At 35.6% G+C, this 24055-nt stretch overlaps 1 protein-coding gene across 49 annotated transcripts in view; it reads left to right on the forward strand.

Moving 5' to 3' along the window:
- Window positions 1-24055, forward strand: part of LOC307184329 (teneurin-2-like) — a 2867364-nt gene that overhangs the window by 383403 nt on the left and 2459906 nt on the right. For 47 of the 49 annotated variants that reach the window (XM_079917763.1, XM_079917760.1, XM_079917746.1 and 44 more), the window contains one exon: window positions 9428-9466. The exons of 1 other annotated variant lie outside the window; for it this stretch is intronic. The gene's annotated coding sequence lies outside the window, so the exon portion shown is untranslated. Of the gene's footprint in view, window positions 1-6497; window positions 7407-9427; window positions 9467-24055 lie in introns of those variants that run through there. One more of the 49 variants, XM_079917784.1, reaches the window with a different exon arrangement.

A 24055-nucleotide genomic window follows, 5' to 3' on the forward strand; every position in this document is an offset into this window, starting at 1 on the left:
CCATGGCTCACGGGTGCAGCCGCTCCGCGGCATGTGGGATCTTCCTGGACCGGGGCACGAACCCGTGTCCCCTGCATCGGCAGGCGGACTCTCAACCACTGCGCCAACAGGGAAGCCCTCAGAGTGTAATTTTTATAAAATTATATGCATGATCTTAATATAAGTGCAAAATGAGCATGTGCCAAAGCTTTATTTAACTTATTAATGAGAGAACCAACAAGATGGTGAAGCTAATTTGAAGAGCATTTGAGGAACCAATTAAGTATAGGGAGTGAGGGGAAAAACGTTAGAATAAGATTTCTAGGTGAGATACAAAGCTGGTGATTGTTCTACGAGAAAAAATCTGCAAGTTAACATACAACTTTAGAGTCTGGTCCCTAAATAATAGTTGATAATATGTTGAACGAAGTTGTATCCTCTTAGAAAATTAAAAAATAATTGTTGGATGGGTCTGTTGGACAATTTCCCAGGGTAACAGTGAAGGGAAATACAGAGTTATTTTGCCTTATTTCCTATGTATCCATCAAGGTCAATTTACATCCCACCTCCACTCTGAAGTCTTTATGATCACCCCACTGGAAGTCACCTCTCTAGCCAAGGAGCACTAGTAATACATGAAAGAAGCTCAACATGAACTTGGTGAATGAATAATCGTATTCTGCCACTCTAAGGGCATATCACTCCTTGAGCAGAAATGGCTAATTAAGGACATAATTAAATTTTAAATTATGGCTAGAGAAATTATACTGTAGAAGAGAGATAAATTAGAATACATCATGGTGCAGTTAGCAGGTTTGTTTTCTTAAAATGAGTAAATATGCTGTGGGAAATAATTGATTTATAAACTACTCTGCCTTTTCAATTTTCTCTTTTCTGTTTCATATTTTTGCCCTTTCTTTAGACTCTGCACTATTGAGACATTCTCTTTGTAATTCTCTCTTTATCTTAGTCGTGTTAATAAAACTACAGGAACTGTCTATCTCAAGTTCCATTTTAGCCATATCTCTTCCCTTATCAGAGATTGGAAAGGCTATCATTAGTCATGTTAAATCATGGGCTTTTAATGGTCACCAGTTACTTCTCTGACTCTGTGACCCTCATGCCATTTTTCCTGTTGACCTTTGTCAAGTGCTTGCTGCTCATCTCATTGGACTCATTGGACTTTGTTATTCTCTCCCCTTTAGTGTTTACAAAAACATTTTCTTCTGCAAAGCTTTGTTAAACACTAATCTTTCCTCTTTAGTGTTTCAGAATACCCCCAATAAATCATACCTTTTAGCAGAAATGTGTGTAATGCATCTATAAATCGAGTTTAATCAGAAACTTTTTTTTCTTGTTTTCTCAACTTCTCGTAACTAAAAGAGTTCTGTTCTTGCTGAGATGGTTTTGAATTGAATTATGTATACTGTAGCTCAGACGTACTTTTCTTGTTTTTCATACCTCCAACTGGAGTTGATAATGCAAGATAAGAGGTGGGAGGATGCAATGTAAAAGTTATCTTTTTCTCCTTGAACTCATCTGTCACTAGCACTCAGATGAGTAATTGGAAAAAAAAAAATCCCAAATTTCTTTTTTATGAAAATCCAGAAAGAGTTTGGTGATTTTTTTTTAAGATGACAACAGAAAATAACAGAGAGGTTTGTTTTCATGTCCTAGTTTCTTCTAGCTGTTGCTAGCAACCTGTCTCTACAGTTCTTGATTCCTGCATTTTTCACCTTATCAACTGTCACAGATACCTCACCCTGAGAAAGAAACAAGTAGCATTTTTCTACAGCTCACTGGGCATACCAGGAAAGTGGCCAGATGCCTGGTCCCCTCCTCTTCCCACACCTTCTCCTGGAGTCTTCATCCCATGGCCCAAATCTGTGCCCTTTAGCTGCATATGGCTATTCAAATTAAAATTAAAATTTAAATAAATTCAAATTAAACAACTTCAAAATTCGGTTCATTAATCAAATGAGGCACATTTCAAGTGCTCAGTAGCCACGTATGGCTACCATACTGAATAGCACAAGTGTAGAACTTTTCCATCATCACAGAAAGTTCCACTGGGCAGTGCTGACTCAAAGCATGTGGTAGCTGTTCAATGCAAATATGCACACTAGTGACCTCAGTTATATTTTCAGATAAAGTGCTGCTTTTTACAGAATTTTTCCCTGAGTTCACTAGGGATTGATATTGTCGAATGGTCTTATAAATGAGTTGGAAGAGACAGAGCCCAGTGAAATTTTCAAGTGTGCAGATGAAACTTGGCTCTTCTGGGAGTGGAAATGCCAAATTGAAAAACTGTGCCTGAAGGCTTTATGAGGGGGCAGACATGCATCAGATGAGCTTCTCTCTGAGCAAGTATAATTTGATAAAGTTAGGTAGAAATTATTCTGTCCTTAAAGGGTAGTGGATTCTGTTTTTCTGGTTAACAGTTGATAGAACAATGTTGGTTTCATTATGTAGTATTCTCTAAAATAACAAAGTTTTGTTGAGGCTCCAAATACTAAAAATAAATTTGGGCAAAAAATAATGAGAATATTTCCTACATGTGTGCAATATTCAACACTAGGTATCTATGAAAGAAAAACTTCACAGAGGTGATATTTTAAATTGTTTTAATAGGTCAGTCATAATTTTCTGAGTAAAAATGGCAGAAAAGGCAATCCTTGTAGAGGGATCACCATGAGCAAAAACACAGTAGCATCAAAGATTGGAGTGTATTGTTTCAGAGACAAGTAGTTCTTTGTGGTTGACGCAAAAGTGCATGATGTAATGATTTCATTTTTGAAGTAAGAATCGAGCCTTATTGCAAAAGTCCTGGATAACATGCTTATCTAAAAGTTAAAGAAGGATAATTGTTCAAAGGAATAATTTAAACAGCAGAGTAAATACATAATCTAATGAATATTTCAGAAAGACAACTCTAGCAGTTATAGACCAGTGATTCTCAAAAGGGGTGATTTCGTCTCCCGGGAACAACTGATAATGTCTAGAGACAGTTTTGGTTGTCACTGCTGGTTGAGAGGTGGGTACTGTCATTGAGTGGGTAGGGAGTAGGAGTGCTTCTAAGTATCTTATAGTGGATAGCACAGCCCCCATCGCAAAGAAATATCTGGTCTCAAATGTTGACAGTGCCAAGGTTGAGAAACGCTGATGTAGATGATGAATTGAAGAGATACTTGAAACAAACAAAAAACATTGTTTAGGATGCCAATACAATAGTGCATTTGAGAAATGATAAGAGGAACGGAAGGGATACTAATGTGTTTTTTATTGTTAAGTTGGGAAGGGCAGTGTTGCTAGGATGACTGCAGAGTTATCTGAATGTTCTCAAATAAAACTGAAAGGAACCTGTTGCTTCTTTTATGTTTTGTATAACATAGGAATGATTTACTCACAAATTTAATATAAACTAAAAACAAAATCCAAGAAAGATACATGGTACGTTGTAAGTAAAATTAATAGGAAAAGACCCATCCTGACACATCTGGATTTTTTTAATTGTAAGGAAAAGGGGGGAAATCTCATAAGTTTCTAGAAAGAATATAGAGGTACCTAAAAGTGCCACGGAGTTCAACCTCAGAATTCTCCTTTATAACACTAAATTTCATTAGAATTTGAGAGGAAAATGGTATACCAAAATTTCATGCCAAGACAATGTGTCTTTCATGGGCAAAGGCAATAGAAATACTTTCAAATTTTACAAGCCTCGAAATACATATGAACATACTCATTGAAAAAATTAAAGATGATAAACATAGTAAATGATAAAACTTTAAGAACTTACTATACAAGGGATTTATTACTCTTTTACTATTTGGTAAACTCAGGAATTAGATTGGATTTTTACATTTTAGCCATATAAATTGTAAATCCACTACAAAGCTTGAACCTGCTGAAACCTCATCTATATGTTTTTGGTTCTTTTTACTATCCAGGGACCAACACATCCTGCATTTTATATAGGATCTCTTTTTTGATTTGATCCCTTGAAATGATAATGGTTCACATTATGCTGGAGCACTTTCTGTACCGGCTAAGAAATTGACTAGTTGGGTCATTGCCTGCTATAATTACCTTGCAGAGCTTTATTGTATGTTGTTTGTGTGTTCTCATCCCTATGAATGAGGAGTTCCAAAAAGAAACATGGTAGCAATCGTAATTGTACTTAGGCAATGTGCCTCTTTATGTTTAAAAAAATTCATTGAATAGTCTTGAGTCCCCGGATTTTATTTAGTAATGAAAGTGGAATAAAACAAATGATCTCCCTTCAAGTTCTACTTTATTTAATAACTCCTTTTCCTTGTCTGGGAGCAGAAAATTTTTATTCCTGTGAAAGACTCAAGAGGTTTCATGAAAATAATGATAACGAATGAAAACGTTTAAATATCTAGAAGAGACAGTGGGGTGTTTAAAATGTGTGTGAAAATGCCACTGGTATTTGTAATATATATTTTAAAACCTGCATTATTTCTTAGTGATTTGGAATACTTCATGAATTTTGGTAGAAAATTTTAACATATATGTTCTGGAATTTTTAGTTATTCTATGTAAATCATGACTAAACTCATTTTGAGTACATAAGAAATCCATATATTAACTTGGAAAGTAAATAAAGCTACATATCAGTACATTAAATCAAGACAACAGAAACCACACTTTTTTTCAAAAAAATAATTAATATAAAAAATTTTATAGTTAAATGTTCTGAGGAAACTTTATTAGTGCTTGCTTGTTTGTTTCAATAGCCAAAAGAAATGTTTAGAATATTTGCTTTCAGTTTTTCCAGGTTAAAATTATCCCAGCTATGCACTGACAAAGTCACTAGTATATCCTGGTCTGAAGTAGACCAAGAACTTTAAAAAAACAAAACAAAACAAAAAAAACTTTGTATTGAAGTACAGTATGTGCACTTCTCTGTACAGCTCAGTGAATTTTCACCTACTGAATACCCCTGTCACTAGCACCCAGATAAAGAAACAGATCATCCCTAGCACCCCAAGTAGACCCTCTGCTGCTTCCCCCAAAGGTAGTCAATTATCCTAACTTCTTACAGCAGAGAATACTTGTTTTTATTTTATATGAAAGGGATAATACACTATGTACACTTTGATGTATGACTTCTGTAGCTCCACATTTTGTGATTCATTCATATCGCTGCACATACAGTAATTGTAAAGTCATTATACTTGCTGTATAGTATACCCTTATGTGAACATACCTCAACTTATCTTACTACTGTTAATGAAGATTTGAGTAATATCCAGGTTTCAGCTATTACAAATAGTATGCGATGAACATTCTATTAAATGTTTTTTTTTGGCTAACATTTGTACACATTTATAATAAACATAGACCTAGAAGTGGAATTTCTAAGTCAGAGTAGAAACTGGCCAAATAGGTTCCCAAAAAGGTTGTACCAAGTTTACATTCCACCAGATGTGCTTGAGAATTTTTGTTGCTCTACGTCCTCAGCAACACTTGGTATTTTTTCCTTTTATTTCTGTATTTTCTGATGGCTACTCTGGGGATTATTAAGTGGTGTTTCATTATGGTTATAATTTTTATGTCCCTGATGGCTTTTCATATGTTTATTGGCCATGTGTATACCCTCAAAAGAGAGGTTTTTAATGCAGAGAAACATTTACAAAAGTGATAGATGGGCAGGAAAGGGAAAGAGTGGGTGTTACCTCAAATCAGGGAATTGTTTCTGCCTGGGCACAGCTAAGCTGTAGCACTGCTTCTGTAATGGGGTTGCTTCCATCTTCGTTGTTGGCACCTGAAAATGCTGGAGTCTACACTTCCCTAGTAGTTACCTTTCTGCTACTTCAAGTGTTGAAAACAGAATGACTTTGGACTCACTCTGCCTTCTAAATTCCTACCAATGCTTCCCATTTACAGAACCAATTAGGGAATGGACAAGAGAATCTTGAAGTGTCATTTTCAGGCTTTCAGTACACCACCCTCCCTCCAAGTTAAGAGAAAAGCTTGGAAGGTCAGGAAGCAAGCTGCATAACAACTGATTCTATCTAGCCCAGTGCCTTTTTTTTTTTTTTTTCTTTTTTTTTTTTTTTGCGGTACGCGGGCCTCTCACTGCTGTGGCCTCTCTCGCCATGGAGCACAGGCTCCGGATGAGCAGGCCCAGCGGCCATGGCTCACGGGCCCAGCCGCTCCGCGGCATGTGGGATCCTCCCGGACCGGGGCACGAACCTGTGTCCCCTGCATTGGCAGGCGGACTCTCAACCACTGCGCCACCAGGGAAGCCCTAGCCCAGTGCCTTTTACCTTAGCCCTCTAAATACCAAGGAGGAAGGGAGTTCATAAGGGCTATAGCCATAGAAATCTGCATTTAACTGTGTATCAACATTTTCAGGCAACTGGTTAATCGATAGTTTTCATGTATGTGAGCACTTTTCAAAGTGCTCTAGAGAAATAGATAGTAAAGTACTTGCCCTCACAATTCTTACAACTTCTTAGTGAATAAAGAAAAATACACATGGAACGTCAGTGAATAATACAGAAAATTAGGAAGCTGAATTGTGATAATAGAGTATGAATCTTAAATGATATATCTGAGAACAGGAGGGAAGAAATTACAGCTAAACTAATTGGGCATGCAGTGGGGTTGAGCTTTATCTCAAAGGGTAAATAATGTTGGAAAAGGTGAAGGGAAGAAGAAAAAGCATTCTGGGAAACAAGAACAATATGAGTGAAATAAATAACACAGGACTGAGCCATGGCATCTTTCTTTCTAAAATATTAAAATTCTTTCTTAACCTTGACTTGAAGTATGCTTTGGAAGAATATATCAGAATCAATAAACTAAAATTTTATAACAAGATTGCTGTTAAAGGAATCTTGGAACCACATGGCAGTAGGAATAAGAGAGCTAAGACGTTTAGCTCAGAGGGGAGAAAACTAAAAGGAATGCCTGTGAAGTTGTCCTGCAGAAGAAAGTGTAAACTTTTTTTGGTTGTTTGAAAAGGAAGCACTCCAATCGGTGCACTAAAGTTAGGAGCATTCAGCGATAAGTTCAATGTAAAAGAATTGTTATACAATTGCTATCTAATAATGGAACATATAGCCTCATGTAGGTATGATGTCTCCAGTGCCTGAGTTATTCTGATAGGAGTTAAATGACTAAGTGTACCAGAAATAGGATTCCTGCAATCAGAATAAAGAAGATGATCACAAAGTCCCTTTAATCTAAAAAATAATTTGGGGCAGGTAGAGTGACACTTATCATAAACCTGAAAGCTGGTTAGTTTATACTTTAATAACTAAAGTAATTCGTTTTTCTTACATGTCTACTCTGCCATATACTATCCAGGTAGAATGAAATGATTCAGTGTTCTCTAAAATAAATGAGGAGGAACCCTATACTTACAAGATGCTCCATGAAAAAAAAATTAGTTTAAGGTAAAATAATGTTGAAAAATTCTACATCCATTTACCCTCTTTTTTTTTTTTTTTTTTGCGGTACACGGGCCTCTCACTGTTGTGGCCTCTCCCATTGCGGAGCACAGGCTCCAGATGCGCAGACTCAGCGGCCATGGCTCACGGGCCTAGCCATTCCGTGGCATGTGGGATCTTCCCAGACCGGGGCATGAACCCCTGTCCCCTGCATCGGCAGGCGGACTCCCAACCACTGCGCCACCAGGGAAGCCCCATTTACCCTCTTAATAATAAATTCACAGAATATAAAATACTTTCATGGCTCTGTGATGTCCTTCAGTAAATAAATTTGCTTAAGCTCTGTATCACCAGCTTTTTATCAAAAACATTTCAAATTTATTTCAAAAAATAATCTTCTTAAAGTCATATCAACATTCTTGAACTGGTGCTTTCACAGGACTAATTTTTTGGATACATGTAATTGTAATCACAGCTACCACCTATGGGAGCCTATGGTCTAGTGAGGGAAACAAGTACAACACAATATGAAGAGCAGTGCCATAGGGGATTGATGCATGTTCTGTGGAAACACATGGAAGGACACCTAACACAGTCTCCATGATGGGGGAGGGACAGGAAAGAATTCCTGTAGAAGGTAATGCAAAATGATGACCTATAGTATATCCAGGTTTTACTGGGAAAGAGAAAGAGGGAGAGCATGTTTGAGACTTAGGAAACTCCGAATGTGAGGGCCTATGAGTAAGTGATTATGATACATTCATGAAGAGCTTTTAAAGAAAAGCTTAATAGGGACTTGATATTCAGAGTATATTAACAGATTTAGTTTGCGTCTCAAATTTTCTTGCAGGGTCACTACAAAGGTTACAGACGCACAGAATTATACAATCTTGAGGGTGGGGAAAAAGCATTGAGACCCTCTAGTCAGAAACCTTGTCTACAATGGCTAACTGGAAGCTATCTCTCCCCTGTTTGAATGTGTTTAGTCGCTAGAAGCGTTCTATCTCATGAAGCATTCTCCCACCCCCTTATATTAAGATGAAACCAAACTTTCTGTAACTTTTGCCTGCCCCAGGTCTGCATTCTTGAGCTGCACAGAAGGAACTCTGGGCTTTATTACTTTGGGAGTACCAGAGTCATTTTTTGTTGGTGATGGAATTTAAAATCAGATCTATTTAATGGAGTTTTCATTTGCTCTCCCTGTTCGTTTTAATACCAGACTTCTCACCATTTTTAACATGTGAAATATATCTGTATGTCCTAAAGTTTTCTTAAGACTACAATATAAATATTGAGTTTCATATAACCTTTTTGTTTATCAAGGGAGTATTTTGGGGATTTGGTTTCGGCATCTTTTTGTAAAAATGTTAGATCTTAGGAACGTTTTCATAATTCAGCAGGGTCTGCAGTGTTAATGGGACTGAGCAGCAGGACACTTAGACCACATACTATAATTACTCCTCAGAGTGCTTGTAATTTCAGTTCGAGAGCCTAACGCTGGCTGTAATTCATTTGCTTTTCTTCTCTTATTGAACGTGATTCGCAGCAGTCTCCTGATTTTGGAAATCTATTGCTTTTGCTCAATTCTAAGTTAGTACTCCAAATTTACATGAAAGTATGGCAGTAGAGAAAACATGGTAGGGATTGAAAAAAGTAATGGTGAAGAAGTAAATATTTTTTATGAGCAAAAGTTTCTTTTAAAACCTATAGTTCAACTGAAGCAAATTCCATGACGTTATAAGGAAAGTGAGGCCAATACAGGTTAAATGATTAGTAGTAGAATTAGAAGTGGAAAATCTCTGAGGATTTTCACCCTGGATGGTTGGCGTACTTTTTTAACCTGGTAATAGACCAGTAGTGTTACAATAAATGTAAACATGTTTTAACTGTTCAAATGGTGACTGTGGTCTTATTTGAATAAGTATGGTCAAGTTAAAAGAAAAGAAATCCAAATTTGAAAATGAAACCTATCATATGACGTAATGCTCATCATTTCTAATTTTAATGATTTATTTTTTCCCCACCAGGGAAATCATCTTTGGGGATCTTATGAAGAACTTTCTATGGTAAGAACATTTAATTAACAAAAATTTTATAAAAATGATCATAGCATGTTTATTGCATGGCCTTATCTGTGTTTTCAAGTGGAATGTCCAGTGTACAAAGGGCTGAGAAAAAGTAGATTGTTCTTCTCCAGGCACTCTTTTTTCCCATTGAACTGTTTACTTTTTCATAGTACTTATCACCACCTGATTTTTACTTATTTGTTTATACCTTTGTTGTCCATCTTTTCCACTAGAAGGTACCTTCTAGGGGAGCCAGAATGCTTGCTTATTGATAAATGTCTGGCCTATGGAGAATATTTGTTGAATGGATGTATTTATGATCAATAAAATGATCACCTGTCATGTATCAGCACTGAGCTAGATTGTTTCAATGAAACATTTCTGCTTATCTTCTTGGTAAACCTAAGAGGTAGGTCTCAGTTCCATTATATTGCTAAGGAAATGGCCTCATAGCAGGAAAATTATTTAATCTAGATTATGTTATTATTAAGAAGGTACTTGAACTCTTGTTTGAAAATTTCAAATACCAAACACTTCCTTTCTCAGAATAGTTACCCTGTAATTCAAAATGTTAAAATGCTAAGTTGAAAAAAATAAACAGGAAACTTATGCAAAAATCAGAAACAATATTTAAACACAAAATTTCCATTTCAAAAGACCCCACTGATCTTGGGCTGTCTGAATATGATGCAGGATAACTGATGCGCTGGTACCAACTTAATCATGTATATCTGACACATCTTTAGCAAAAGAAATAAAATTTTGGAAACGAAATATGACCTAGTCTTAATTACTTAAGTGCTTATCATTAGTTTTGCATCGGTACTTGTCTTGTAAATACATAGTCAGAAACATTGGTCTGACAGGACAAAGTTAAAGAAAAATATAAATATTCTAAAAAGAGTTAATTTCCAGGTTTTCATACTCTAATTAGAGATTATATTGATCTTAGCAATTGTCACATTATTTTTAATTAAACCTTTTATTTTGAGATAATTATAGTTTTGCATGCAGTTGTAAGAACTAATACAAGAAACCTATGTGTCCTTTACCCAGTTTTCCTCAAAGTAACATCTTACAAAATTGTACTACAAAATCACAATCAGGTTATTGACAGTGATACGTTTAATGTACAGAACATTTCCATTACTACAGGAATCCCTCCTGTTGCCCTTTTATAAATATGCCCACCTTCCTATGTCCCATAACTCCTAGTAACCACTAATCTCTTCTCCATATCTTCATACAGGTCTTTTGTCTCCTTAGGTAGGTTTATTCCTAGGTATTTTATTCTTTTTGTTGCAGTGGTAAATGGGCGTGTTTCCTTAATTTCTCTTTCAGACTTAAAAGAAATATATCCAAATTTTCTTGAATATTTATAATGACGAGTTGCAAGAAATATCAATTTCTAAAATATTGTTGTTACAAGAAAGCTGTGTAAGTGGAATCGTGCAATATGTACCCTGACAGTATTGGCTTTTTGTCACTCAGCTTAATTCCCTGGAGATGCATACAGATTAAGTGTATCAATAGTTGATTCCTCTTTATTGCTTAGTGGTATTGCTTGGTATGGTTGTACCACAGTTTGCTTAACCATTTCCCCATTAAAGGACACCTAGGTTAGTTTTAGTCTTTGGTGGTTATGCTGTGAACATTTACATGAAGGTTTCTGTGGGAATATAAGTTTTCCTTTCTCTGGGATAACTTGAATTATATTAAGTCTAAAGAAACAAACCATGATTTAAAAAATTATCCTTTACATAGGGCCCTCATAGCACAAGAACTAGCTAAATCAGGACAAGAAAGAGAGTTAGAATAAGTTGAAAGGAAATTAAATAACTGCTTTTTATTGATGTATGTTAGCATCCTTACTATTATTATTACTATTAAGGCTGGCACAACTCTGAAATTAATAATCTTGTCTTGCTTGTCTAAGAAACATGAGGTTTACACATCGTGTTCTCTTCTTTGAATGTTTATATGCTAAGTATCAACCTTTAGTTTAGTTTGCCAACCATATGTATTGAAGTGAGTGCCAGCTTTATATCCACATATCCTTGTAAAAAATTAGAGCTTTAGTATTTCCATTAAGAACTAAGAATACCCTTCTACTTTGCTGGGGCATGACACACCAAAGTGTCCAGACATGTTTTATAGCATTTATTAATAACCTGTATTCCTCTCTTGAGGTATATTTGCTGGCCTGGCAGCTTGCTTTTACTCATCTAACCTCGAACTGTAAGAAAACAAATAAGATTTTGCCAAATAACCATATGGGAAGGGGACTGTTCCAAGTAATCCAAAAGGGTAATTAAATATGTACAAATATATACATATATATATATATATATACACACACACACACACAAACACAAAGATTAGTGTGTATGCATATATGTATGTGTTGATATACATATATATGCCTACACGTATGTTTGTGTGTATGTATATATGACTACGAACAGTAAAATACTGCTCTATCATAGAAAACTGTATCCCTAAAGGCTAAGATTAGGAGACTAAAAATAAGACTGTGTTTGCTAGGTACTTGTCTTATAAGAATTACTAAAATTTTACCTGTCTTATTTATATCCTACTAAGATAATATGGGAATATACCCTAGTATACACATACTAACTATAATAGAGAATGGGTAAATGTTTCTCTACCAAATTTTGAAATTCAAACAAAGTGCAGAAATTGCTATACTGATTACTATCTTTTCACCCATTGAAATCAAGAAAGACAAAAATACTGATTTCTTAATGCATTTAAAAAATATTTATTGATCACTTTCTTTGTGAAGGCTCTGGTATAGGTGGTAGGAAATCAAAGTGAACAAGATCCTTGCATTACGTTCTAGAGCTTACATTCTAGTCAGGGGAGGTAATCAATGTGCATGGAAATAAATGAGATAAGTGAATGAGAAATTTTCAAATAATTTACTGTGAAGAAAGTAAAATAGGGTGATGGGTAACAGGTAACATACGAGCAAAGACATGAGTGCTGACCTGGAGCTAGCAATGCAGAAGCACAGAGTAGAGCATTCCAGGTAGAGGGAGTGGCAATTGCAAAGAGCTTAAAATGGGAAAGCGCTGGGAGACGTTGTTTGAAAGATCTGTAGATGTAGCTTTCTCAGTCATAGAAATTAATTGTCTGGAGTACTTGACTTTCTGGACAGAGTCCTGACAGGCAACACTAGTCAACTGCCACACCACCATCTTGATAGCACATACTAAATGGACAATAAGAACAATTTTCATGGCAGAGAAGACATGGCATATACTAGAGAATGACACAGAAGTCAACAACAGAAAAAACAGAAAACTTGAAGTGCCAAATGGACTTGTGAATTAAGAAGCAAGGAGAGTTAGAGGAAAATGTAAGCATTTCAGTTTTAAAATATTTAATAAATGCGGAGGCCAAGAGGGAGAGGAGCTGACTGTGAGAAGGGGTGGTATGCGGTAATATCTGATGATGTGGTTCAAAGCTAGAGCATTTCAGAGAGAAGGAAGAGAGAATAATTTGGAACTGGAGATGAGGCATAAAAAGGACACTCAGCTCAACTCTAAGCCCAAGTGTATAAGGAAAGAGGGAGAAAACACAATGATCCATTGGGAAAACACTATCCTCAGAGAAGATCCAGAGGTTCTTTAAGCAAGATGAAGGGAACATTCATAGTTGTGTTTGAGGATATTGGGGATTTTGAAGATGATGTACCATGAATTCCACAGAGCACAGTGGGCAAGTTTAGGAACTATGGAAAGCTGGGAGAAGGGTACTAAACAAGAGATGTGCAGAGCCTAAGGGGGTGAAAATGTGGGAAATAAGAGGTGAAGTAAAAGCTTCTTATGGTGATCTGAAATAAACAAGAACAAGGGTGTAGAGGTGGTGGTCTCATAGCAGGTAGAAGTGGTGATAACCTGTGGGTATCTGGGGGACCCTGTTTACTACTTCTGAAGGCAGTGGGGAGGTAAGGAAAGTTCAGTATTGTAATCACACATCTCTCTTACGACCACAGTTGCTGAAGTTTTGACACCTGGTGAGGGCTGGTCTTAATTTGAATGCAAAAAGTTAGACGTTTGTAGTAAATTTCTAGTTCATATAATAGTCATTTTTAAAGTGAAATAGTAAAAATACTTATATTCTGATCCAGGCCAATTCTAATCACTTGGGAAGGGATGGTGGTCACTATCCCAGTGTTTCCTGCAAAGTTTCACATTGTATTTAATCTTATTTAGGTCAATCTCAAATTATTTTTCCATCTTTGTTTTAAACAATAGGTATTTAATTTCTCCATTGGCTTGATTAAGTGGAACAGTTTTTCACTCTGAGATGTCTCTCACCAGGAGATTTTTCACAACTCTCCTTGTTATCCTTTCTCTTCTTTTGCTCGTCTCACAGTAAAATCATAATCCTGTCTTTTACAACATCGCAGGCTGATAACAGCATGAACATACTCAGAGGATTCTTGCTCTCATGAAGCTTTTAATTTCTTTATTGACTTTAATTAAATTTGAGAGGCTTTTTCAATAACAAGAAAAAAACATGTTTGTATGTTGGATTAATAGCATTGTATTAGCCAGACTGTAGGTGATATTTGGGGAAAAGGATAAACTTTTATCTAACCCTGGGATCACAGATGTGAAGTTTTCCATCTTGTGAATTTCTTGCTTTTAAAGGAATGGACAGTCTACCCTATGAACATAAAAATTGCATCCTTGCCTTAACAGAGCTTAAGAAGCCAGTGACTCTCAGGTGAAGCTTTCTGAACAATACTTCGACTGATTTACTCAGTGTAAATTAAAGAATGCCTATGCTTTTTTTAAAAAATAAATTTACTTATTTATTTATTTATGTATCCATTTAGGCTGCGTTGGGTCTTCATTGCTGCGCACGGGCTTTCTCCAGTTGCAGCAAGTGGTGGCCACTCCTCCTGGCAGTGCATGGGCTCAGTAGTTGTGGCTCACGGGCTCTAGAGTGCAGGCTCAGTAGTTGTGGCTCACAGGCTTAGTTGCTCCTCAGCATGTGGGATCCTCCCAGACCAGGGCTCGAACCCTGGTCCCCTGCATTGGCAGGCAGATTCCCAACCACTGGGCCACCAGGGAAACCCAAAAGAGTGCTTATGCTTTTAAAATGCAATGAAGATATTTATTAATTCAATGAACAAGTATTTATTGAGCACCTCTGATGTGCTGTGTGCTCTTCAAGCAATGAGCAGCAATGGTGCTTGAGGGAATAAATGGCCTGCTCTCACAGAGCCTATATTATAGTAGCAGAGATAAACAATGAACAAGTAAAGTGATTTAAATAAATAGTATATTTGAAAATAGTTTTATGAACCACGAAAAAAATTAAGCAGGATTACGTGGTGGAGTGACTTGTGGGATCAATGGGAGAAGGTGGTCAGAAAAGGTTGCTCTGCACAGCTGACAGTTTAGCCAAAGGAATCATTAATTACATTTAGTGTGTCTTTCTCTAGTTTTGGAAAACGTCGATTAAATCTGCATATTGAATTAAAGTAGCATGCAGGCATTTGGAATTAAAGCTAATGGGAAGAAATAAAGGCTTATTTCAAATAATAAATTATTTATCATAAAAGGGTCCAAATAAAACATTTTACTGATTATTTGAGATATTTGAAAGAATTAGAGTCTTGCCATAAAGGGGGAAAATGAAGTAGATAAAGATACATAAAACCTGAGATTTGTTCCGTAGTAGAAAATATTCTCTAGCTGTACTATCCAGCGTGGTCCTCACTTGTCACATGTGGCCATTGAACAGCTCAAACAAGGCTAGCTCACATTGAGATATGTACACTGTTAGTGTAAAATAAACAATCTACTTCAAAGACTTTGTATGATAAAAAAGTAAAGTATTTGTTTTTATTGATTATAGGTTGAAATGATAATATTTTGGATATAGTGGGTTAAATTACTTATATTTTAAAATTAATTTCACCAGTCTATTTTTACTTTTTAAAATGTGGCTACTAGGAAATTTTAAATTCTATATACAATTTTTGCTTATGGTTCACATTGTATTTGTGTTGGTCTGTACTGCTCAATAGAATTGTCAATAACCCCTTAAAGCATATTGCACAGAATTTATAACTTATTCATTCAAATGAATTAAATGCTCGTAAAAGATGACACGTTTTCAAATTCAGATGGCAAAATCCAAATAGAATTTATTTAAGACAAAATAATACTGAATTTATATTGTTATAATTAATATCTATTAATGTTTGGGTATGACATGCTAACACAAAATGATCTTTGAAATCTAGTAATTTTGCATTCTGTTCGGAAAAGGAACATTCTGATTTGTGGGGAGACTTGGACTTTCAAGTAGAATAAGTAACTACGTTGACTAAGTTGAATATATAATTTTTCATTCTTCAAGACCATGTAGAACCTGAACCAAAACCTACTTATCTTTTCAGAGGCCACCTTTGGGCAAAAATAAGTTTTCACTTTCATAAATCAAATTATTCCAAGCAGAAGTTACACTGGTATTTTTAATGGGACCCAAATACCATTTCAAGCAGTGTTGGTCTGTGTAATTCAACCAGCCACACAAATTGTTAGAGAAATATTCTCTCTAGGTTGAAACAGTTCTAATGAGAAAAAGGTTACCATCTGTTGTTTTTATTTGTTTGCTTGCTTGCTTGTTTCACACAGCCATTTCCCATGCTTGTGAAGCATATTTGAAAGGCAGAAATGCTTAGAAGTAAAATATTAAACATGTGGTAGAGATACTGGTTCACAATTACCAGTTTAGTCCAAGTAGAAAACAAAAATCCAGTTTAGTTAAAAAGTCCTTAAGCACATAAATTTTCTAAATAGTTCTTGGCTTGATGGAGCCCTATAATAATACCCTGTCTGGTAAATATTGTTTAGAATTTCTAAGTGGTAGGGTTCTTCCAGGCTAAATGGAATTCTCTTTAACAATGAGTAACTGGCTATTTGAGGATAGGCTCTTGTGATGGAGATCTCTCTGCAAGGATTATCTATTTTTCTCTCCACATTTATGTGGATCTCTTTTCATGCTGATAAAAACTTATTTATAATCTTTGCATAGTGATCACTATTACAGGCATACCACAAAGATATTGTGGGTTCGGTTGCTTTATTCCCAGTAAAGCAAATATCACAATAAAACAAGTCACATGAACTTTATTTTCCCAGTGAATATAAAAGTTATGTTTACACTATATTGTAGTCTATTAAGTGTGCTATAGCATTATGTCTAAAAAAAGTACATACCTTAGTTAAAACATACTTTATTGCTAAAATGCTAACCATTATCTGATGGTGTAGGGTTGCCACAAACCTTCAATTTGTAAAAAGCACAATATCTGTGAAGCACAACAAAGCGAGCCACGATAAAACAAGGTATACCCCAACTGAATAACAATTACTCCAGTACTCAGTGGCTTAAAACAACAGTTTTGTTATGATCACTGATTCTTTGGGTTAAAAATTTAGGAAGGGCACAGCAGAAATAGATTTTCTCTGTTTAGAGAAGTCTGGGGCTTAAGCTGGAGAGATAACATTTGAGGGTGAGTGTCCGGTATCACCTGGAGATATCTTCATTCACAAATCTGGCAGTTCATTTTAGTTGTCAGCTTAGACCTGAAACTTGGACTCTGGAATGGTGTATCTACATGTGGTGGCTTTATGTGTCTTGGGCTTCCTTACGGTATGGCTTCCTCAAAATGGTTAGATTCTTACATGGCAATTCAGAGTTCCACAAGTGAGTGTTCCAGTGAGTAAGATGGAAGCTGCATTGGCTTTTATCACCTAGTCTCAGAAATCAAATGGTGTCACTTCCATCCCATTCTGTTAGTTGCAAGCAAATTACAAGCCCACCCAGATTCAAGAGAAAGAGGGAACATAGACTCTATTTCCTGATGGAAGGAATATCAAAGAGTTGCAGACATGTTTTTTATTTTTTTAATGTATTTATTTATTTATAGCCGTGTTGGGTCTTCGTTTCTGTGCAAGGGCTTCCTCTAGTTGTGGCAAGCGGGGGTCACTCTTCATCGCAGTGTGCAAGCCTCTCACTATCGCGGCCTCTGTTGTTGCGGAGCACAGGCTCCGGACGCGCAGGCTCAGTAATTGTGGCTCATGGGCCCAGTTGCTCCGCGGCATGTGGGATCTTCCCAGACCAGGGCTCGAACCCGTGTCCCCTGCATTGGCAGGCCGATTCTCAACCACTGCGCCACCAGGGAAGCCCCTGCAGACATGTTTAAAACCATTACACATTGGGGGACAAATCTCTCTCCAGAATGCATCCTGAAAGAAAATTATAGAATTGTAAAGGTAGAAACTAATGGAATAGTTTTCTGTTAGTCTAATATTGATAATTATGTGATTTTTAAAATTACTGGGTATTGGGAGTGGTAGGAGAAATGTTCTTTGATCCATTAAGAAATGGGTAAGTATCCAGTTTTCTTGAAACTTGAAAAGAGGATTTGATTTAAGTTTTTAGCATGGCATCTTTTTTGCTTTCACTGTAGCAATTTTTATTTTCCTCAGACTTTCTCTTTTTGATTAATCCTTAAAAGAAATGCATTAGTATTACTTTTTTGGAGTAAATAATGTAGATATAATATTTTCATAGAAAATTAACATCTATGGAATTAGACTGTGATCTTTGGGAAATTATTTCTTTCATTCTTTAAGCTTTTGATATTGATTTAGGAATACTTGCTTATTTTTAAGAGTCATTCTCCTAAATGATGACTGAAATTTTGTGTGCTCATCTGTTGCCTTCATGTACATATAACATATATCTCTAGGTTAGTCTCACAGAATATTCCAGTAAGTACAAAGATATCAACACTGCTCTTATGAAACTTATATTCTTAGTGGAAATATACATACAATAAATAAGTATGTAAAAGAAAGAAAACCATCAGGAAGTCATAAGTTTTATGGTGAAAGAAACATAGGGTGAAAAAAAATAGAGTGAAAGTAAAATAAGGTGATGTGATAGGACTGGGGAGGAGGTATGATTTTGCTTTATATTAGAGTGTCAGGGAAGATCACAATGGCACTGTAATATCTAAATCAGAACCTGAATGACAGGACAGCTGTAGTTTTGTGAGAAGTTTGGGGGCTAGTGGTGATGAGGATGGTTAATTTTACATGTTTACTTCACTGGACCAAGGGATGTCCAGATAGCTGATGAAACATTATTTCTGGTGTCTGTGAGAGTGTTCTGGAAGAGGTTAGCATTTGATTCAGTAGACTGAGTAAAGAAGTCCATCCTCACCCATGTGGATGGGTGTCATCCAATCTGTTGAGAGTCTAAATGGAACAGAAAGGTAAAGGAAGGTTGAATTCACCCTTTCTCTTCTTTACCTGGAATGCCCATCTTTTCCTGCCCTCAACATCAGAGCTACTGATTCTCTAGAGTTTAGACTTGGACTAAATTGTACCACTGGCTTTCCTGGTTCTCCAGTTTGCAGAGGGCAGACTGTGTTGGTTCCAGGCCTTCATAACTGCATGAGTCAATTCCTATAGTAAATCTTATACATATGTACCTATATATGTCCTGTAGGTTCGGAGAACCTGACTAATACAGGGCCCATTTCAAATAGAACAGCCTCAATCACCACATTTTTTAGTGTCTCGACTCCAATCTCATGGGATAACTCAGTGTTACTAAAACATGAAATGGTTTCACCTTGACACACATTAGCACTTCTCCCCTTGCCTATCATGTACTCCTCCTTTTCATCAAGAAAAAACAAAACAAAAAATTGAAAAATGAAAACAACTCTTGTGTAAGATCCAATTGTTATCACTTGCCTTTTTCTCACCTTTAAGACAGTTTCCCCACTTTTCAGAATGTTTTACCACTTATATTGCATTACTAGCTTTTTAAAAAATTGTTTCTGCTTATTTTTATCACTAAATGGTGAACTTGACTAGAGAAAATCTGTTTTTTTGGGTGTGTGTATTTGTGTTTGCCCAGTGTTTGGCACATGAAAAAAATGTTTCTTTAATGTAGTTCTGAATCCAATATGCAGTTTTTTAATGTTAAGAGACTGCTGTTTGGTAGTAAATATTTCCAAAAGACTTCAACTCACTCAATTATACTTGATCATGTATTTTTGTGTCTCTACCAATCCACGGTAGGTGGTATTACGGAAACACACCTGATAATACCCCTGGAACAATTAAAAAACCTGAAGGAGGGTTTAATGAAATGACTGTATTTTTCAGTCAGTGATGAAAAACAACCCCTGAATGAAAGGATTGATATTTGTTTTATGGGGTTTGAAGCTTTTCTAACACATTCTACCAACTAATCACCTCCTGTTAAGTGTAAATGTGTTTTCAGTGTCCTGCTATCTGAAAAACTACTCTATTCATTCTTCGGTAATTATAGGTTAGCTTGTCTATTAAGAACTGTGACATAAAAATAACAGTGGTGTTAAAACCGTATGTGTACATTCTCATGCAAGAAAAAACCAGGGGAAAAAACATACTGTTTCCCCCTTGTTTTCCTGAAACTCTTGCATCCTAATGTTCCTCCTGTCTTCATCTGCTCCTTTTTTGCCTACCTTGCGTTGTCTTCCTATTTAACTATGGTTCTTATCTAAAGTTTAAACTTTTTTGATTATGTTCTCTCTAAATTCTTGCATTGTTATTTTGGCTTCCAAATTATACAAGAGGAGTGATGATAGTAACAACTGATAACTAGATTACATTTTACAGTTTCTGAAGAAATTTCCACATATATCGTACATAGTTGATGCAGCTTTTATTTGTATGAATGTATTGCCTGTAAAATACTGTTTTAAAATATCTGTCTGAATTTTACTTTTCTATTTTATCCACCTCCCTTATGTGCTAAGGTTAGTTTCCTGACTCTTCTGCGATGATGAGGTACAGATACCTTCATACTTATGATCATTCTTTATTTGCTCTCATTCCACTTCCCTTACAAAATTCTGTTTACCAATCTTAAAAATATTTCAAATTCTACCTCTATGAGACATTCTCTCGGCCCTCATAAAGGTTTTCATTCTTCCCACTCTAGCATTAGGGGAGCTGATGAAATAAAATTATTATTATATTCCATTGTAACTCTTAGAGATTTTTCACATGTTTATAAGTAATATTGGAAATTTCGCAAAAGAAGTAATCTGCATAAGTTAAAAGTCTTATTAAAATATTGTGCAGTGTTTAACAGGGTGTACAATAAACCTTTGTGGTAATTGTTTCATTAAGTATTTGGTAAACTAAAATACAAATGAAGAAAATGATTTTGTTTACATGTTCTGATAAAATATAAATGTTACTATATTAAAATCCAGTCATATAAGAACTGGATTTTAATGCTGTAGAGTCCCTGAGTTCCAATAGTCCCACTAAAGCCTGCTTGAAGTCTATAGGTTTTACACAAAGGTAAAGTTTGAATAAATTAATCTCGGATTAGGAACTGTATCCAAAGAATAGATTCAGGGCAGAACCTGAAGACTGAATAGCAGCTTTTTGAGAGGTTGTTAATAATACAAGATGCATACTTCTTAATTCTTGTTGAGTTGATGACGTGCTTAATTAGGTGTTGACACATGCATTCAGTTGAATTTAGTAATTTATTGAATTACTGATCATTACTGATCATCAGCCTAAAAATTCTTCTTTCAGCTAACAGATAGATGTAAACTTAGCATACTTCCTATAATAGGACTTATATTGAATGCCATACATTTTCTTATAAAAATGAGAAGGGAAAATGAATGGTGTTCATTCCCTTTATCATTCAACATTTTTTCTTATCAGTCAATATGTAATCATTGAGTGCATCTTAAGTGTGTGACTCTGGTGAACACAGATCCTATGGTATTTAAGTGAAAGCAGAATCCTTGTAACTTTCAGCCAAGGCAAATGCTTAATGTAATTAATAGAAAAGAACTTGTATCTAGGTTTCTTGGCTTGGAGTACGATTTGCATTTATCCAGGTGGAAAGAGTTCTTCCAATTAAATGGTGTGGCTTAAATAAATTCACATCACTGAAGTAACTGAAGCAAGAGTTACTAAAAATATCGCCATACCATCAGAGAACTAAGATGGGGTATGAGGGGTAGAGAGATAGTGCCTTATAGTACATTCACAGACGTGCAGTTAGGAAGAAAATTCTAGGTGATAATAACTGAAGTAGAAATTTATTAGAAAACCTTAGAAAAATGTAAAAAAAAATGATAAAGATTCTACCTAAAAAGTCAACTTTGAGAAATTGTAGATGTAGACAGATATTTATGCAATTAAAAATTTAGACCAAATACATCGAAGTGACATCTCAACACAGACTGGCATAAATGACGATTGTAATACCCACAGTAACAAAACAGTATAAAGTAAGTGATATAGAGAGGAACTGTGGTCACATCAAAAAAAATCCTGCCTAACGATTTTCAGTGCTTAAGATATTGGGAAGTTCTGTCAGAAACCCACTCTTTATCATGATTTTATATATAATTAATGTGTAAGTAATTAACACAATAAATTAAAATCTCCTGTTATGGAATTCTGTCATTCCTAGTCAGTTTTATTGCTGTTATGATAAAATTCATTCCTAAATAATCTATCAGTAATTAAACAATAAAGATAACAGGGGGAAACCTCTCTTCTTTATATACTGTTACAGGTCAGGTGAGAAGGTCAGGTTAGAAGTATCCCTAACAGACTTTTGATTGAGTAAGGCTTGTTTTCATCCCTGCATTATATTTGCACGTAAAGCTATGGAGAATATCCTGGTGTTACAGTATTTAAACGAGGAAACCATTAGACTGGGGTGGCTCTAATGCCTTGGTAGTCCACGTAAGCAAGCAAACCAAAGTCTAAGCCAGGGTCAGTGCGCTCAAATCCAAGAAAACAGAATCTAAGAACAACCAATCACCAACAGCCAACTAGGATTTCCCAAACCAGGCAACTGCTTAAGCTATAACGATTCAAATGATTTCTTCACTTTGCTTTAGTGTCTTCTCTGTGAAAACCTTGCCCCTAGCTCAATTGAACCCTTTCAACCACTCTGGTTTTGTTACTGCCCAATTCAAATCCATGTGTGCTCAAATAAACTCTTGAAGATTTTAATGTGTCTCAGTTTACCTTTTAACATTGGAGAACATAGTTAATCATAAGACAAAATTTTCCTTGTAGAAATTAAATCCTATCATAAGAATAAAAAGTCATTCCTTAATATATGCAAAATAATTTAAACTCATATATTATAAAATTCCAGTTTTAATTTCCATAGAAAATTTGAAGTGAGAGTGATCATTGCTATGTGTCAGTTAAGGCATTTTGGTTGCAGAGTACAAAAAATCCAACTCAAATTTATTTAAACAAAAGACATAATCATTATCCCTAGTAACTGAGACTTCCAACAATATGTATAAACCTATTGGCTGCTTGATTCAGAGGATCAAACAGTCGCTCTCTCCAGATCTTTGATTCTTTTTTCATATTAGCCCCAGTCTCAGACAGACTTCCTCTTTGTGTTTGTAGAGTGGCTGCCACTAGTTCAAGTGCTGCAGGTAAAGAGAATAACTCTGTATGAGAAATCTCAGCAAGAGCTCCCAAATGTCCAGTTGATTCTGATGAGGTCATGTACCCATCCTTGAAACAATCACCAAGGCAGACAAATGTAAGGTTTTTATTGTTCAGGCTTGAGTCACATGCCAGCCAGGTACTTATGAATGAAATTAGTTTCATGGAAACCACATGTATTGAGAGTAGGGAATTTTGCAAAAATGGTTAATGATAACCAAAAACATTTAGTAATCACCGACATGATAGAGCTAGATAATGTGGGTACCTTAACAAAGAAGCCTGGAATAGTTTGGCCTTGAGGAATGAAGAGACATGACCCTCTTTACTAAATAAGAAAATGGAAACTCAAAGATTCAAAATCTTGACTGGCATGGCCTCAAATAAAGTTCCTGTCAGTAAAGATACCTCTTTTAAAAAATAAAAAAAGATCATAACAAATGCATACAAACTAATAAAACTTACTTTTACTAAATCATAATTATACTGAATAATTACAGATTAATTTATTCCAGAATCAACTACATATTTCCAAGTTCCAGTTAAATAGGAGAGAAAGCTGCAGATTATTTTTCTTTTTAATTATATTTTATATTTAGGTTTTGTTTTCTTTGAATGGTTTAGGAAAAGTTAAATTTTAAACACCAGATTATTACTGTGTCCTAAAGATGTTGTATCCTGAGTTTTATTTTTTATAGAGCCTGTTATAAATCTTTGGTGCTTAATCACTTAATTGATTTGATTGATGTGTATTGGATTAAGGCAAAGATCAAACTATTGCTTGTGGTATGATGTAGCAAGGAAATGTCGTCTGGGGTCAAGGAGGAGAGAGCAGGGAAGGGAATTGAGGGGGAAGGAAGAGAGAGAGAAAGGGGAGTAGACTGGAACATGCAGTAGCTTCATGTGCCAGATATGAGAGTTTCAACTATTTCTTGATCTATAGAATGTGTGAAGTGTATTTCTGTTAGAGTGGAAATGCCTTGTAATGTGAGCTTTCTGCAATATAAAGAAGGCAATT

This window comes from Stenella coeruleoalba (genome assembly GCF_951394435.1).
Source record: "Stenella coeruleoalba genome assembly, chromosome: 3".
Taxonomy (NCBI): Eukaryota; Metazoa; Chordata; class Mammalia; order Artiodactyla; family Delphinidae; genus Stenella; species Stenella coeruleoalba.